This window comes from Pongo abelii, chromosome 12 (genome assembly GCF_028885655.2).
Source record: "Pongo abelii isolate AG06213 chromosome 12, NHGRI_mPonAbe1-v2.0_pri, whole genome shotgun sequence".
Classification (NCBI taxonomy): Eukaryota; Metazoa; Chordata; class Mammalia; order Primates; family Hominidae; genus Pongo; species Pongo abelii.
Window position 1 is genome coordinate 110,081,300 of NC_071997.2, and position 16,674 is coordinate 110,097,973.

Below are 16,674 nucleotides of genomic sequence, written 5' to 3' on the forward strand. Positions count from 1 at the left end.
GAATGATTACTGTGATTATCTTTATTATACAATCCCTCCCATAGAACCATGCTCAGAATGGTGCCTGCTCTTGACAGGCTCCTACTGATATAATTCTGGCTCTGGGACACACCCCTGAGTAGTTTAAAATTTCTCTTAAAGTATCTTACTTCTGGTATGAAAATGGCATGAGATGGTGGCCCTGCATTTCTGTTCACAAACTCTAGAACACTCCAGAAGCCATGTCTTTACCATTATTTGTCAGTGTGACCTGTCTTTATTTCTTCAAAGGGCATGTACCGCTTGCTTCAAGAAAGATCACTATCTTATGGGTCCTAAATATTCCCTGAAGGGCCCAAATCTCACTTTCTCAGTCAAATAAGTTTTTAGTATTACTTCATTGACTAAATCTCTGCTCTTTAGGGATTCATTCATGATCCTATAGCAAAATATGTAAGAAAGTCAGCTAGAAATTAGATTTCCTCACCAAAGCTAGCAAAAGAGAACTGGATTCAGCGTGTAAACTTAGGGACTTAGGATAGCCTAAAAGATTTCTGGCCAGTAGTTAGAGCTTGTGTATTAGTTTCCCAGGGCTTCTATAACAAGGAACCACAAACTAGATGGTTAAAATAATGGAAATTTATTGTTTCACAGTTTTGGAGCCTAGAATTCTGAAATCAAGGTGTAGGTAGAGCCATGCTCTCTCTGAATCCTCTAAAGAAGGATTCTTCCTTGCCTCTTCCTAGATTCTGGTGATTTGTCTACAATTCCTTGGCTTGCAGCTATGAAATCCCAGTACACTTTCAGTGTCTTATGAGGCCTTCCATGTATGTCTCTATGTCTTCACATACTACCTTCTTATACACGCAGCTAGCATATTAGATTAGAAACCCATCCTACTCCAGTATAACCTCATCTTAACTAATTACATCTGCAAGGAACTTATTTCCAAATGTCACATTTTGAGGTTTTATGGGGTAGAACTTCAACATATCTTTTTTTTTTTTTTTTTGGTGGATAGAGTTCCATGACACCCTAGAATAAGCAGTTTCTCTGGCAATATTTTTAAACAAGAATGCTCAAGCTTTCAACATTATTAAGGTGTGTTCCTGAGAAACAATAATAGATTGTTCACTGTTCTGGGAGACTGAATCTACAGCAGACCTGAAACTAATTCCTATCAGCCATGATTCTGTTATCATTTTTTTCCCTCTAAACAATTGCTTCTAATTATGCCCCTTTGATGTTTATACCTCTCGAATAGCTTGAAACTGAGATCATTTCCATTTCTCACACTTTCAACATTGTTAACATGAGCTGAACAAAATTTAGTCCTTTTAGGCCTTTTTGGATAGTTGGATCCTATAGCACCTTAATAATTGTAAGTTGCTCTTTTCTTCACTTTTCTCCTCAGGTGGCAGCTTTCCTAGCACTGAAAATCTCACCTTGTATCTCACATAGTGGGAACAATGATGTGGCCACCTATGCTGTTTGTGAAGGGACTTCTGACACATTTAATTCCATCTAGAAGTTGAGTGTTCATGTCAGCAACTTTGCTTCTAATGGCTCCAGGGAAATCTGAGTTTTGTTTTTGTAGCTTTTACTTGTACATTTTGGTTTTCCATTCCTTTCACAAAACACACCATGGAAAGAAGTCCATGGTTTTTGCACCTTTTATATAAGCTTTTTGGTGATTAAAACCCTAGGGTGTTGAGTTAGTGTAAATGTTAAAAATGTGTGCCTAGAATACAGTAAGAGCTTTCTTTCTATGCATTTTTAAAAAGAGTGTTAGGGTTGTGAATAATGCTGGATTGAAAACTCTGGGAAGCCAAGGCCCCTCTGATTACAGCCCATGTGGTGATATTGTAAGTTTTTTTTTCCCAACTTTGCTGCATTAAGGCCGCCACATCATTTCAGAGAAAGAGAAGAAAGCTCATTTCTCTTTCAGAGCTCAGGAATTCTGGCCATTTAGTAAACAGTGACTATTAAGATGTGGGTATGTATTAAGCATGTCTTTTTATTCAGAGGCTTTGACATCTTGGGGCCTTGCTGACACTGGAAGGCACTGCGCCTGCTAGGTAACTAATCCCTAGAGACAGCAAATGACTGGGCCCCCAGGAATTGTGCCTTTCATATGCAAACCAACCAATCTAGAGCTCAGGCCCTGACTGCCTCCTTTATCAGGCTCCCACTAGGGGAACCACTATCTGCCTGCCCTAATCACCCCAGAGCCAGATAGCAGATAATTAGGGACAGCCCAGCACCCTACTAGAGCCTGCTGAAATTATTCAAACTAGCCAATCCTGGACCTGCTCAGCCTGCATATCCTCTCTTGCCCATTCTTTCCCAGGGAAATCCCAATGAAGGCTTTCCTTCCCTGGCTACCTCTGCCTCTTGACCAACCTGTGCTTTCCTGTGTGGCCCTGTGCGGCATGACAGACCTTCTGCTCTCAGCATCTGTGAGTATCAAAATTTCTTCCTTCATTTAAGTGTCTGTGTGTCTTACCATACCTAATTAAAACAAAACTGGGTACATATAAGATTCACTCAAGAGCAGCTGTAATCTCATCACTTTGAGATGTCCTTCATTGATTATAGCTGAGTCAGGGACTGGTCAAGGGTGATTTTGACCAGGCTAAGTCAAAAGAGGAATGGGACCCAATACTTATCTAAGCCTGCTGTCTGCAACAGGAAATCACTGAGATCACTGAGGCTTATGGTCAGGCTATTCTAAAGGGGGCAACAGTGCATGGAGAAAGTACTTTCTGAATTAGATGATCTGGGTCCCTTTCTCTGGCTGCTATAAGCTTCTTTTCACAACATTTTCATCTATTCTGATCTTCCTTTAAACTCTTCACTCCAGATCTGAGCCTAGGTAAGACATACCAGATACCTAGGGCACAGATTTTAAGGAGACACTAATCAGGATCATTCCAGAAATGCCTGGCTTGCCTCTCCCTATTCCTCACCCTGATTCACATTACCAGAGGGATCTAAATCTTAAAAGTCTGGGCTTTGATTCTGAAAAGTGCATTTATGCTTAGATAAATCATCATGTCTAATGGTCATTGGAATTATTCAGAAATTAAATTGAAACTAAGCATGAGTCTTGCCCTCTAATATATATTAGGCTAAAATTAATAAGAAAAGTACTGGTACATTGCTCATTCAAATATAGCCAGCAGGGTTGCTCCTCTAATACGGATTTCATGATTATAGTAGCAGAAGCTAGATAGAAGTGTCCTGGCATTGTTTTTGTAGACGGAATTTGTTGCATGATAAACTCATATATAGTAAAAGAAAGAGGTAGTCAGCCATCTTTTGTGTTACTATAGCACAAGGTTTGTTCCCCTGCTCTATGAAGTTTTATGTGGTGCTCAAATTGTTTGCTTGTGTGTGAGCTTTTCAACTGATGGGCTGTTCAAGGGCAGAAACCATTCTTAGTCCTCTCTGTTTCTCCAGAATCTAGGACATACTAGACATTCAAATACGTACTTACAGGGAAAGCTCTTCTTTGAATGAAACTGTTTTTAGAGCATTTTAGAAATATCTGTTTGCCATGTGAATATATGGTTCTGTGAAGCTGTGGCGATTCCAAATCTATCTATCTATCTATCTATCTGTCTGTCTGCCTGCCTATCTCTCTCTCTCTTTCTCTCTATCTATTCATCTGTCTGTCTGCCTGCCTGCCTGTCTGTCTGTCTGCCTGCCTATCTGTCTGTCTGTCTGTCTAGCTATCTATCTATCTGTCCATCTGTCCGTCTGTCTGTCTGTCTACACAGGGCTACTATTTACAGGTCCATAGTATAAAACCTATCATTCTAATAAAGCTATAAGGACTTTGAGGGGTGGGGAGAGTATATCTTTTCTGCTTTGCATATTTTGCCCAAATCATTTAACAAGGGATTGTGAATATATTTATTTTACCTCTTCTTGGTAAGTAGAAAAAGAATGATCTACAAAAATATCTATTTGTGAATATTTGATTCAAAATTATTACGTATTCTGCAATTCATGTGGTAGATATGAACTGAACACATTGGGTACCTCCCAATTTCCTTTTTTAAACTAAATTTCAATCTTTGGGAGTGGTTGCTTTGCCATTATGCATATCTTTTATGTTATGTTTTTAAATTGAGTAAAAAAATATGGAAGGGTAAATGATATAGTCCTAGGATTTGAATGTGATACTTGAACAAAAGCTGTGATATTCACAAGATGCAATGGAGCGTGCATCTGCTTATCTGACTGTGCAAACTTATGAGCCAGATTACAATGGCAATGAGGTATTTTTTGCATGAGTGATTCTTCAGGGATTCTTCTAATAGCCATGGTAGGAGACATGCACTTTGGGATCAGAGTTTTTGCTCTGAATAAAATTATGCAATTTTAGTGTCTCCACTTGTCTGAATTCTGACCTGATGACTTCTCCACATACCCAGCTTGGACTGGCCTCTGAATCTTGCTCATTTCTTCATTATTACTGCCCACCTTTGCCTCACTCACTGTGTATATTCATATGCACTGCATTTTTATGCATCCACCTAATTGATTACTTTTTTTTTGAGACTGAGTCTCACTTTCACCCAGGCTGCAGTGCAGTGGTTTGATCACAGCTCACTGCAGTCTCTACCTGTTGGGCTCAAGTGATTCTCCTGCCTCAGCCTCCTGAGTAGCTGGGACTGCAGCCACACACAACTGTGCCTGGCTAAAATTTTTTGTTTTTTGTTTTTTTGGTAAAGGCAAGGTTTTGCTGTGTTGCCTAGGCTGTGATTACTTTTTGAAGATAAAATAGCACAGACATATCCCCCTTTAAATATACAATCAATAGATTTATATTCATGACTTTCTTGTCTTTATTTCTCCTGATGCTTTGTGAAATGTGTCTGCATCATTCACTTATCACAATTTCTCTGTTTTAATATATTTTTAGGTGTACCATCAACTATTTATTCAAAAGATGGCATTTCTGAAGCTAGAGTTTCCTTAGGCAGGCATGCAAAACCAAATATACTCTGTAGTTGTATCTCCTATCTCTCTTCTTGTCTCAATATTCCAGCCAGAACACTGTGCACTGTAGACACAAAGCCACAGGCTCTGCTGTGAGCCTTTGTTTGACTTTTTACCCAGTCATCTTCACCAGCAAATGCTCCCCCTCCTTAACTCTACCTGGCTTCCAAAGTGGAGAAATGGTCTAGATCCTCTGGAAGCAATGTGCTTCTCTGTAACTGGGCGTAGGACACATTGTTTTGTACAAAAATGCTCTTGTGTTTTTTCTCAGGTTCTGAGATGCCAAGTATCTCCTACATTGAGGACTAAGCCTTACTTTGGTTTCCCAGAGTATTCAACAAATAGCTGAAACGCAGGAGGCATACAGCAAATGTTTGTTGAATTGAAAGGTTGCTTTGTTTTAGTTGTGTTGTGGTTACCCTGAGCCAAACCCAGTGTTATGCTCCCAATCACTGTTTGCAGCCTTCATTTGGCCAGAATTTCCCCACTCGCTTCATATTAAAGACAGTACAGTATAGATGTTAAAAGGGTTAAGTGTGAAGTTATGCTACCTAAGTATATATTCTGGCTCTGACACTCCCTAGCTGAGTAAATTTGAGCAAGTTACTTAACTTCTCTGAACTTCAGTTTCCTGACCTATAGAGTTTGGAGAATAATAGTATGCATCTGTCATCATTCCCTAAGTTCTCTACACCCATAGTATTTAAAGTGAAAAAAAAGTGAATTATGGAAATCCACTACATACAAAGAAACACACACAGAGATGCACTTTCTTCTTGGCTTTTGGAACATGGGCATTACTATTTCTCCATCTGAGATTTACTCTGCTTTCAGGATGCAAGTCAATATATTTCTGAATTCAGAGTATCATGACTCTAATTAAAAAGAAAAAATAACTTCCACCTTCTTTCCTTTACAGACTTTGTAATTAGGATCCTCCCTTTTTCTTCTTTTTTGTGCACCTCTTTTATCCTGCCACCCAGTTCAGAAGCTCCTTTCTTTTGATGCCAAATCTTTCTCTGAATAAGGAGATTCTATGATTCTATTAGAATGGATGAACGTTATGATACATGCTGGGGGTCAATGAAAATGTGAAAGAAAAACACAGGGATTAGAAGGTTTAACCTATGCAAGGAATCAATGGTATTACTCCAGGCAGAAGGACTGGGTAGGTAGAATAAATTTTAAGGTAGGGTGGGGGACAAGTATTCCTCAAGTTATTCCTCGTAGTCAAGTCTAACTTCTACTTTCATTTGCTGTGGCAGATGTGTGGAACTCTCATTTTGTTAACTTTCATTGTCTTTGATATATAACTCATGATTTTCAGAGAAGAAAGGAATGTCTTCCTAATTTGGGGGTAGAGTATAATATAATAGTTAAGACCATACACCTTGAAGCCAAATACCAACTTGGCTACTAATTTGCAAGGTGATCTGTGGCAAATTTACTTAACGAGTTTGTGCCTCAATTTACTAATCTGCAAAATGGAGATGATAAGACTGAGACCTTCCTTTAGAAAGTTAAATTAGTTAAAGTATGTAAAGTATTTAAAATATTGCCTGGGAAAAATTACAAGTGTCACTTTATAATTATTACCACATAAGCTCACCTGTCTAGCAAGGCAAGGCACCAAGTCAATAGGTAGGTCTATTTTCTGGCCTTTGAATTTTAACCTCAAGCCTGACCACCTTCCCCTAGAATGAAGTCAGATCATCACAAATATCTTTCCTGAAGTCTGTCTTTCATTTAATTACATGTCTTGTTGATTCCCCTCAATTGATTTCTTGACTCCCATTCAGGAGTCTCTTGCCCTTGGCTCACAGCATCTTCCAATCAAATATCAGCTAATAACTTGGATATTCCTGAGCCTCTCCCTACCTCTCAGCTTAGATCATCCTGCGATGAGGAAGGAGGGTTGATGCAAATTGCAACTGACAAGGTGCACTGAAGTGGATGTTTATTGACTCCCACTAACCATGCACAGTCGTAGAGATAATTAACATTCACAGCTCACACACACAAATGGCCAAATTGCACAGGTAAGGTGATGAGGAGAGGGCTTTATTTCAACTGGGAGCTTTTTCTCAGAAGTATTCTGCTGTGCCAGTCCTTCTATATTACTAAGATTAGTACCATGATGGCAGCTGTCTTAGTTCATTTGTGCTGCTATAACAAAATACCTAAGATTAAGTAATGTGTGTGTATATATATATATTTGTATAAACTGAAGTTTATTTTATCACAGTTCTAGAGTCTGGGATGTCCAAGCTCAAGGTGCCAGCAGGTTTGATTGTCTGGTGAGGGCTGCTCTTGGATTCCAAGATGGTACCTTGTTGCTGCATCCTCTGAAGGGGAGGAACCCTATGTCCTCACAGTGTGGAAGAGCAGTGGGGAGCCAAATGCTGCATGAAACCTCTTTTGTAAGGAGCCGTAATCTTATATATGAGGGAGGAGCCCTCACAAACTAATTTCCTTTTAAATGCTCCACGTCTTAATACTATCACATTGGTCATTAAGTTTCAATAGCTGAGTTTTAGAGAGGACACATTCAAACCATAGCAGCAGACCTCCATTTTCCCAAGTATAAAATATGTGTAGCCCAGAGCATGCCTTTAGACATTTAATCTGGGCCAAGTCTAGTTGCCTCTGGTAGGACAATACTCGGTGTATGCTTCCAAACTCAGAGCCAAGGTTCTGCCCTTCGTGGGGGCCCTGGGAACAGAGGTTGAATGCAGGAAAATAATGGAGGTGCTTTTTAGGACAGAAACATTAGTCCAAGTACAATCCATTAGGCAGTATCCAGGAATGATGCCACAGTTGAGAATTACGTAGTACAAAGGGACCAGCAAGAGAGAGAGATTGAGTGGGGGACAGAGAATGGAGTAGGCAGCTTCAGAAGGACAGGTGGAAGAACCACCTACAATTTCTTTAGGTTCTTCATCCTATCAAGGGTCATAATCTTAGCCAGTGTGGGAAGAAAGTTGGTAGGGACACTGAATTACTTCATTCTCTTTTTTTGGTCTTTCCATTGGGTCTCTGTGAATCCAAGTGATTTTACTGTATACACTTTTAGACTTGTCCATAAAATAAGTCACCTTTTTGTTTTAAAAAGGATATGTTTTTTTCATAGATTTTAGTCATGGATTTACTCACCTGATTAATATTCTTTTTTGCTTAAAGAACATTAATATGCACATACACATAACAGAATATATCAGAGTCCAATACTGTGGTTGACTGTGGCTAGGCCTTTTATAGAAATGTCCTTATATCAGGACCACCATAAAAGCCCACATAGCATCTTTGTGCACATTAGAAAAAGAGTTTATACAGCCCTCACATGAGCATGCCTGGCTTGGGGAGAAAAAGGTAGATTGGCTCTAAGCCTATTCAGCTATCAGCTGGACACATTATGCAAAGCCTAATCCCTACAAACAGAGAGGAACCCTTAATTATCTGGTACTGTGCAGGATGATGTCACACTTCTCCAGCTGAAGGGGATGAGAGCCATCTAGTCTGCTGCACTGGGCTTCTCTGACTGTAGCAAGTTCCTCACTCCAGGTAGATAGCATCCATCCAGGAAATCTGAACATGTCTTCGTGCTGGGTGACTAAAACAAAGGAGAGTTGCTTCCACTCTTGGACTTCTTCCAGGGAATCTGTAGCTATTCAATCAGTAAGGTAGCTTACTGGTTAGAAAGTACATTGAATTTGGGAATGGGAGTGAAACAAAGTCTGAATTTGGAAATTTCTGCCAATTTCCAAACCTAGATCTGTTATTTTTTTCCCCTTTAACTTGGGCACTCATTCTCAATCTCCCTTGAACAGTTTGGTTTTGTTTCAATTTGCCTCACTCTAAACTCACAGTTACTCCTTAGACCAATAGCCTGTGTTGAATGGAGAATTATGCCCCAGGTTTGGCTAGCAATTGATATGTGAGACAAATGATTTGCTGCCTCTGAACTTCACTTTTCTTATCTGTAAAATGGGGTGATATAAAGATCCAAAGAGATGAACAGTGTGAAATGCATCAAAAACCATAAAGCGCAATACAAAGTAAAGACACAATTGAAACCACAAAGAGTTAATTTAGCCTAAATTAGAGCAATTTACTCATCCATTTTAATATCATTTCTAGACACAGTTTGGACATATGTCAAATACTGAAGAAATATAACATTTTCAACTGTCTGAATCCATATGTGGTTGATTTCAAAACTTAATTGTGTTTGAATGAAGAATCAACACATTATAACTGCACTAACATTGCTCTGCTGAACTATCTGTGCAGGTTTCTGATGCCTTCATAGTATACTTTAATTTTCCCATTATATTTTCATTATTATCCCACACGTTTGAAAAGATTCTTTGAGAATTGAGTCACAAATCCCAAATGAATGGTAATAACTATTTGTTTTGACTTCAAGCTGCATTTGTTAGCAGCTTCTGTAGCTTTTCCTGGTTCCAGGCTGTCTCTATAAGAGAGACACCAAACAATTCTTCCTAAAACATTCATTTCATCATATTCCTTCTTAGTTAAAGTTTCCCCACTTTCCCAGCTTGTATTATTATGAGGGACAGCTAAAGCTTGTCATGGTTTGGCTACAGCATTGTTTTTGGTACTTGTCTCTCTGTTTTAGAATATAGCCCCTTTTCTAGCCAGGCTGAACACTTCACAGTTTCACATGAGAGGACTGTTCTCGATGGTGTCTTTGATCATTCTGACCTTACCCAGAATGCCTTTATCTCACAGTTGCCATAGCCAGTCTGACCCACAGCACAAGGTCCTATTCTGGACTTTTGGGGGTTTTCCAGTTCTAGTGACCTCTCTCTCTCTCTGATAAACCTTGACCCCTGGAACACATTGCCTGGGAAACCCCTTGATTTCTAGGACCATACTGCCTTTAGGGCAGCGCTGTCAATGCCAAAGTCAAGTCCAGATGGATCCTTAGGCCGTGCTGAGTCCTTCTCCTTCACCCTGAGACCAGTTCTTCATTTGGGCCGAGTGTAACTCCATTGTTAACAAAATAAAGCCCATCAATAAAATACAAACTTACCAACTGCTAATCGTAATAGGCTCACAACCAAGAGAAAACATAGTGCAGTTGTAAGACAACAGAGGTCAACGTGACCATGAGGCACACAGGAAATACAGCCAGATGCTGAGAAGAAAATGACAGCAACACTACAGGAAGCTGTCATCATCCTGAGTCCATCATCCTGTTAAAAGAGTACATTCAAGGTATAAATTTAAAGATTCTGGTATGTCTTCTTTAAGTTACTCAATATACTAATGAACTATGTTCTAGGAGGAAATTTTATCTCCTCTTGGAACATATCATCCAGGTTGGTAAGATCTCCAAACATTTTGAAGTTTCATTCCACCTGAATCTGCTTACAAACCTGACTGTATCAATGTCAATTTTGAGACAAGGTGAGTACATAAGTCATCTTTGTTGGAAATTTGGTGTGAATACCTGTCCAGCACCATTTCCTCCTCTAAAAAACTCTATACTTTCTTTTCTGAGTTGTTTCTCCTGACTCTGTGTATGTGTCAATGGGGATGACTCATTCCTTGACTCTAAGGGTTGACATCACCCTGCTTGATCAATCAGTGTATTCCAACTCCTCTGGGCACAGTGATTGGTTGGAGGAAGGCAAGACCTCATCCCCATTGGTCCCAAAAGACTCAATGTCAGAAAATGTATCTGAACATATTGGAGTGAGTTACTTGCCCTGCATCTGTTAGGGTTCTACCAGAGAAATAGAGCCAGTAAGATAGCAGATAGACACATAAATTTCAAGTAATTGGCTTACATGATTGTGTGGGCTGACTAGTCCAAAATCTGTAGGGCCCATAGCACTCTGGAAACTCTCTGGCATGAGCTGCTACTACAGTCCAGAGATGGAATTTCTCTTCCTCAGGTAAACCTCAGTTTTGCTTTTGACACTCTTAGAACTGATTGGATGAGGCCTACCCCATATTATTGAGGATAATCTGCCTAAAGTCAACTGATTATAGATATTAACCACAACTACACTAGAACTTGCTTTTTAGATGGCATTTGTGTGGGCATTTTCCAAACATCATTGAAGGAAATAAAATTCACAGGAGCCTTTTGATTGAATCAGCCAATGTCCAGGATCATGTTGTGACTTCAGACCAAGTGCAGATACTCTATGGCCAGATTCTTTTAAGATCTGTAAAATATATTTCCTGAATGAGGTTCCCAAATCAGCATGTCTGCATTATTCTGGTAAGCCAATCTCTTACAAACCTGTGAAGGAAATACCCAGTCCACAATGGGAACTATTAGTTTGTCAAGTCACTTTCCTAGAATTGGGATCCAGTCATAAGACCTGGAATGGCCCTCTAGTCTCCAATGCCTGAATGCAGCTGTGCATTTGATCGACTCCACACAGGGAGAGGTAATGGGGACAGGATGTCAGAATGCTCAGAAGGGGAGAAATGGAGCTGGGCGAAGTGGCTCACGCCTGTAATCCCAGCACCTTTGGAGGCCGAGGTGGGCGGATCACTTGAGGTCAGGAGTTCGAGTTCAAGACCAGCTTCGCAACATGGAGAAACCCCGTCTCTACTGAAAATATATAAATTAGCTGGGTGTGGTGGTTGGCGCCTGTAATCCCAGCTACTCGGGAGGCTGAGGCAGGAGAATTGCTTGAACCTGGGAGGCAGAGATTGCAATGTGCTGAGATTGCGCCACTGCACTCCAGCCTGGGTGACAGAGTGAGGTTGGATCTTAAATAAATAAATAAATAAATAAATAAATAAATAGTTTTTAAAAAATAAAGGGAGAAACGAGACTGAGGCAGTTCACATGGGGACTGGTCCAGGCTCCAGGGCTCTACTTGCAGGCACTGCTGACTCTGTTTCCAGTACCAGAGTGGGATTACATCAAACTTAGAAAACTTTAAGGAAGACACTCCAAAGCACAAGGCTCTGCTTGAGACAAGGGCCCTGCTTGTCCAGGTCTAAAGCGGATACTGCTCTGATGTCTACATTTTTTTCATCTGTCATTGCTGATGATGGTCATAGCCAGAGCACATTTCTTTTTTTACTTTAATTCTGCTATCTCTCAGAACAGTAATTTTATTTCTGTGAATTGTGTATTTTTAAAAAGCACTTCCCACCCCCATCATCACTATCTCTCAATACATGTGTGAGCGCACACACACACACACATATGCACACAACTAAATAGGATTCTTGTTAGAATAACTAAATTTGGAGATGAAAAGAGAGGATTAAGTATAGTGCTCATCCTATATTCTCCTCTTACAGTAATTGATATAACAACAGTGAGATTTTACTGGCAAAATTGATTCAAATCAAACCAGAAAAATTCAGCCTCAAGAACTGAAAATGATCTAAAAGATGGTAAGCAAAGAATAATAATATGTGGCAATGTCTTCAGATTATTCATATTTTAAGCTTTATATAATTTGAAGTTGCAAAGATGTGTTTAACAAGGGTGGATTTTTAAAAATGTGATGTCTTTATTAATGATCAGGAAGCAGTACTGAAAACACAATAATGTTATCTCTGTGATGTAAATTGGAAGGCATTGAAAACATTTGGGAAGAAATATAAATAATACAAATAGAGCTATACAGCTTATAAATATGGATGGAAGAGGGAACAAAGACATTTCAGAAATATACAAAACAATCGTGCATATAGGAAAATATAATTGAAAACAAAGAAATCCTCAGCTAGGTAAATGGCCCTGTGATATCCTTTTCTACTTAGTGTTCCATGTGCCATTGGGGTTGGTGTTGTATGATATTCCAAGAGGATGGTCAGAAGTAGTTATATTGATGTTGGGCAATAAATAAAATTGTACTTTAAAATCTTTTTTCTATCATTATAATGTGATAATGTGGCCATCTGCCAGTCTTTATGAAATAACTTTCTTTCTCCTTGGATTAATATTTTAAGACTGCCACATTGCACAACTCCTGGAGCTCCATTCATATACTCCCTTCATAGTCTATGCAAACAGTGCTCTCTGGGGATACGCAGTGAACACCCTGTATAACTTTACACCCTGCCATAGTTTAAAACAAAATGGACACTTCTATTTTAGAGTGTTCCCCTGTATCCAGTGATATTTGCATGATACTATATCTAGAATGTAAACAACATCCATTGGGTTATGTCAAACAATCATTTACCCTGAACTACATAATTATTCAAACACGTGGCATTAGGCAGGCCATAATCTGAATGATTTAGTGATTTACTGACTACTTTTCTGGGAGATTTGAAAAGTGCAGATATGTCTTCTGTTACTCTGCAGGTTTTACTGGCTTGTAAATTTTTCACAAAAGTGATTTCTACCTATATATTTAATTAGGTTTCACATTGTTTCACAGGTCACATTGTACCTATTGGCTTCAAATCAATTTACAGGATAAAATGCACCCACTGATTCCAAGCTTGGAAGGAGGTGGCCTCATTATAAACTGTGTCAGGTTAGGTCTCCCAGAACTGTTGGAAAGGTTGGTGTAGGACCTCCTCATGGGAGATTTGGGACTTCAAGCTGTGGCAAAAGCCCATTTTAAGCAAGTATAAAATTGTAATCTCCTGCTATAAGAATCCTTTTATGGATGTGTGCCTTTGCATTACTTTTAAACTACATATCTAATGATCATTCTTAAGAAACTTCTGGTTTCACATATATTGATGAAAATTATTAATTATAGATTATTTTCCTCTGCATTGTATTTTTCCTTTCTGATAGAGTTCTATGGTTAGTTAATTATGAATTAGAACATCCGTAGAACTTGGAGATCTGTTTTGGGGCATTCAGTCAATACAATTCACACTTTGTAAACAGGTTTGGCTGACAATATTGTTATGACTAGGGAAGGTTGTGTGAACCAACAAGGACCGACCTGCATGAAGTTCAGTAAATTGATGCAAGAGCCCAGATATACCTGTGTTGCTTTCTTATTATTCCAAGGGAAAGTCATCTGCATTGAGTCTCTGGTTCCCCAACCAGCTGTATGTAGCCCCCAGTGGAGATGGACCCATTAGGCACTCTTAAGCCAATGCTATTGTCATTGAAATTAAGCCACTCATTTCTCTTGGCAGTCTGAGCATATCCTGACTTCTCATGTTATTATTCGGGGAGTAAGAGTATATACTGACAGGACAACGTGAACCTTCTGACTTGCTTAGCAGTGTTTGTTCTCATTAATTAATGATACAGATTCAGTATTCTACATCAGTGGATTATGAATTTACTTAGTTGAGTCATGTCCTTAAGTTCAGTCATCTCTAGGTCCCTTGAAAAAATCTGGTGTCTGGATCCAACACTGGAGGTTAGACATTTGACCACGGGGCTCTTACAATATAATTGTGCCCCACACTTCCCTCATACATCCCACCCTACAATATATGAACAGTTTCTACAAATCAGTAAAATAAAGACATTCAACACAGTAGTAATACGGATAAAAGCCTTAAATGGACACTACACACACACACACACACACACACACACACACTTCAAATGGCCCAATAAACATGTGAGAAAGTGCACAGCCTTCTTAGTCATCACATAAATGCAAATTAACATCACAGTTATTTGATACTATGCATAAATCACAATGACTACAGATTCAAAAACTTAGACATACCAAGGGCTGCAGAAGATATGAAGCAACTAAAACTCTCATTCAATGCTGGTGGGAATATAAATGTATAAACTGCTATAGAAAATTTTTTGATAGCATTTACTAAAGCTTAACATAAGTTTACCTTATAACCCAGCAATTCTGTTCCTAGATATGTACCCAACAGAAATGTGTACATTTGGGCCTGTTGTGGGGTGGGGGAAGGGGGAAGGCATAGCATTAGGAGATATACCTAATGTTAAATGATGAGATAATGGGTGCAGCACACCAGCATGGCACATGTATACATACGTAACTAACCTGCACGTTGTGCACATGTACCCTAAAACTTAAAGTATTATAAAAAAAAAAACAAAAAAATAAAAAAATAAAAAAAATAAAAAATTAGCCAAGTATGGTGGTGAATGCCTGTAATCACAGCTACTCAGGAGACTGAGGTGGGACGATCACTTGAGCCCAGGAGGTTGAGGCTACAGTGAGCCATGATCATACCACTGCACTCCAGCCTGAGCAACATAGTGAGACCCTGTCTCAAAAATAATAAAAATAAGGCCAGGCGCGGTGGCTCACGCCTGTAATCCCAGCACTTTGGGATGCTGAGGAGGGCGGATCACGAGGTCAGGAGATGGAGACCATCCTGGCTAACACGGTGAAACCCCGTCTCTACTAAAAATACAAAAACAAAATTAGCCGGGCGTGGTGGCGGGCGCCTGTAGTTCCAGCTACTCAGGAGGCTAAGGCGGGAGAATGGCGTGAACGCAGGAGGCGGAGCTTGCAGTGAGCCAAGATGGCACCACTGCGCTCCAGCCTCGGTGACAGAGCGAGACTCGGTCTCAAAAAATAAATAAATAAATAAATAAAAATAAAAAGGCATTCTCATAAAAAATAAAAATAAAAGGACTATTAAACTAATTAGGCTATTGATATGTTAAATTACATGGAAAGCACTGTCAAATAAAAATGATATTAAAAAAAGTGTACATTTGGGCACTAGTAGACATGTGTCAGAGTATAGTGGCACTATTCCTAATAGTTAAATACAGAAAATGACCCACATTTTCCTCAACAGTAGAATGGATAAATTGTGGTAGATTCATAAAATTGATAAGTAGTCCATGAGAATAAACAACCATGTTATGCAATATAGATGAATTTCAAAGATATGATGTCGACAGTAAGAAGGCTTTCATTTCTCTAGATGTCAAAACGGGCAAAATCAACTGAGGGTGATATAAGTTAAGATAATGAGGAGCTTCAGAGAGGGCAGTGACTGGAAGGAAGCACATGGTTGGCTTCTAGGTTGCTGACAATATTATATATATATATATATTTTTTTTTTTCTTTTTTTTTTTGAGATGGAGTCTCACTCTGTTGCCCAGGCTGGAGTGCAGTGGCACAATCCTGGCTCACTGCAACCTCTGCCTCCTGGGTTCAAGTGATTCTTCTGCCTCAGCCTCCCAAGTAGCTGGATTACAGGCGTGCACCACACACGAAGCTAATTTTGTATTTTTAGTAGAGATGGGGTTTCACCATGTTAGCCAGGCCGATCTCGAATTTCCGACCTTAGGTGATCCACCCGCCTCAGCCTCCCAAAGTGCTGGAATTATAGGCATGAGCAACCACGCCCGGCCCAATATTGTACTTTTTGATGTGGGTGGTGGTTCATGAGTGAGTTCACTTCTTGAAATTCTATGATCTGTACATTTGTGATTGGTGAACTCTTCATGTATCTTCTTTTTCAATAAAAGTTTATACATGTATGTATATATAATATACATATATAGATGACAGAAAGAGCAAGAGCTGTATTAAGAGACTTAGCTGTATTGAACTAGGTTTTATAAATATAGTGAGTATAAAAGAAGGATGATTTTTCAATACCATCTGCCATTCCTCCAGAATATGCAATCCATCATGTCTGAAAGAGCTCATAATTAAAGTAATTCCAGGATTACACAGAGATTGTTGTGAAGTCTGGAGTCACAGTCAGTGCAGTAAGACCTTTTTTATTAAACAGCTATAAAAA

At 39.3% G+C, this 16,674-nt stretch overlaps 1 long non-coding RNA gene across 24 annotated transcripts in view; it reads left to right on the forward strand.

The window, feature by feature from the left end:
• Positions 1-2,178: 2,178 nt before the first annotated feature.
• Positions 2,179-16,674, forward strand: part of LOC129057743 (uncharacterized) — a 388,559-nt gene continuing 374,063 nt past the window's right edge. For 22 of the 24 annotated variants that reach the window (XR_010136346.1, XR_010136330.1, XR_010136333.1 and 19 more), the window contains exon 1: positions 2,179-2,438. This is a non-coding gene — a long non-coding RNA (uncharacterized LOC129057743). The remainder of the gene's footprint in view (positions 2,439-16,674) is intronic. The other 2 variants (XR_008522488.2, XR_010136343.1) reach the window with 1 other exon arrangement.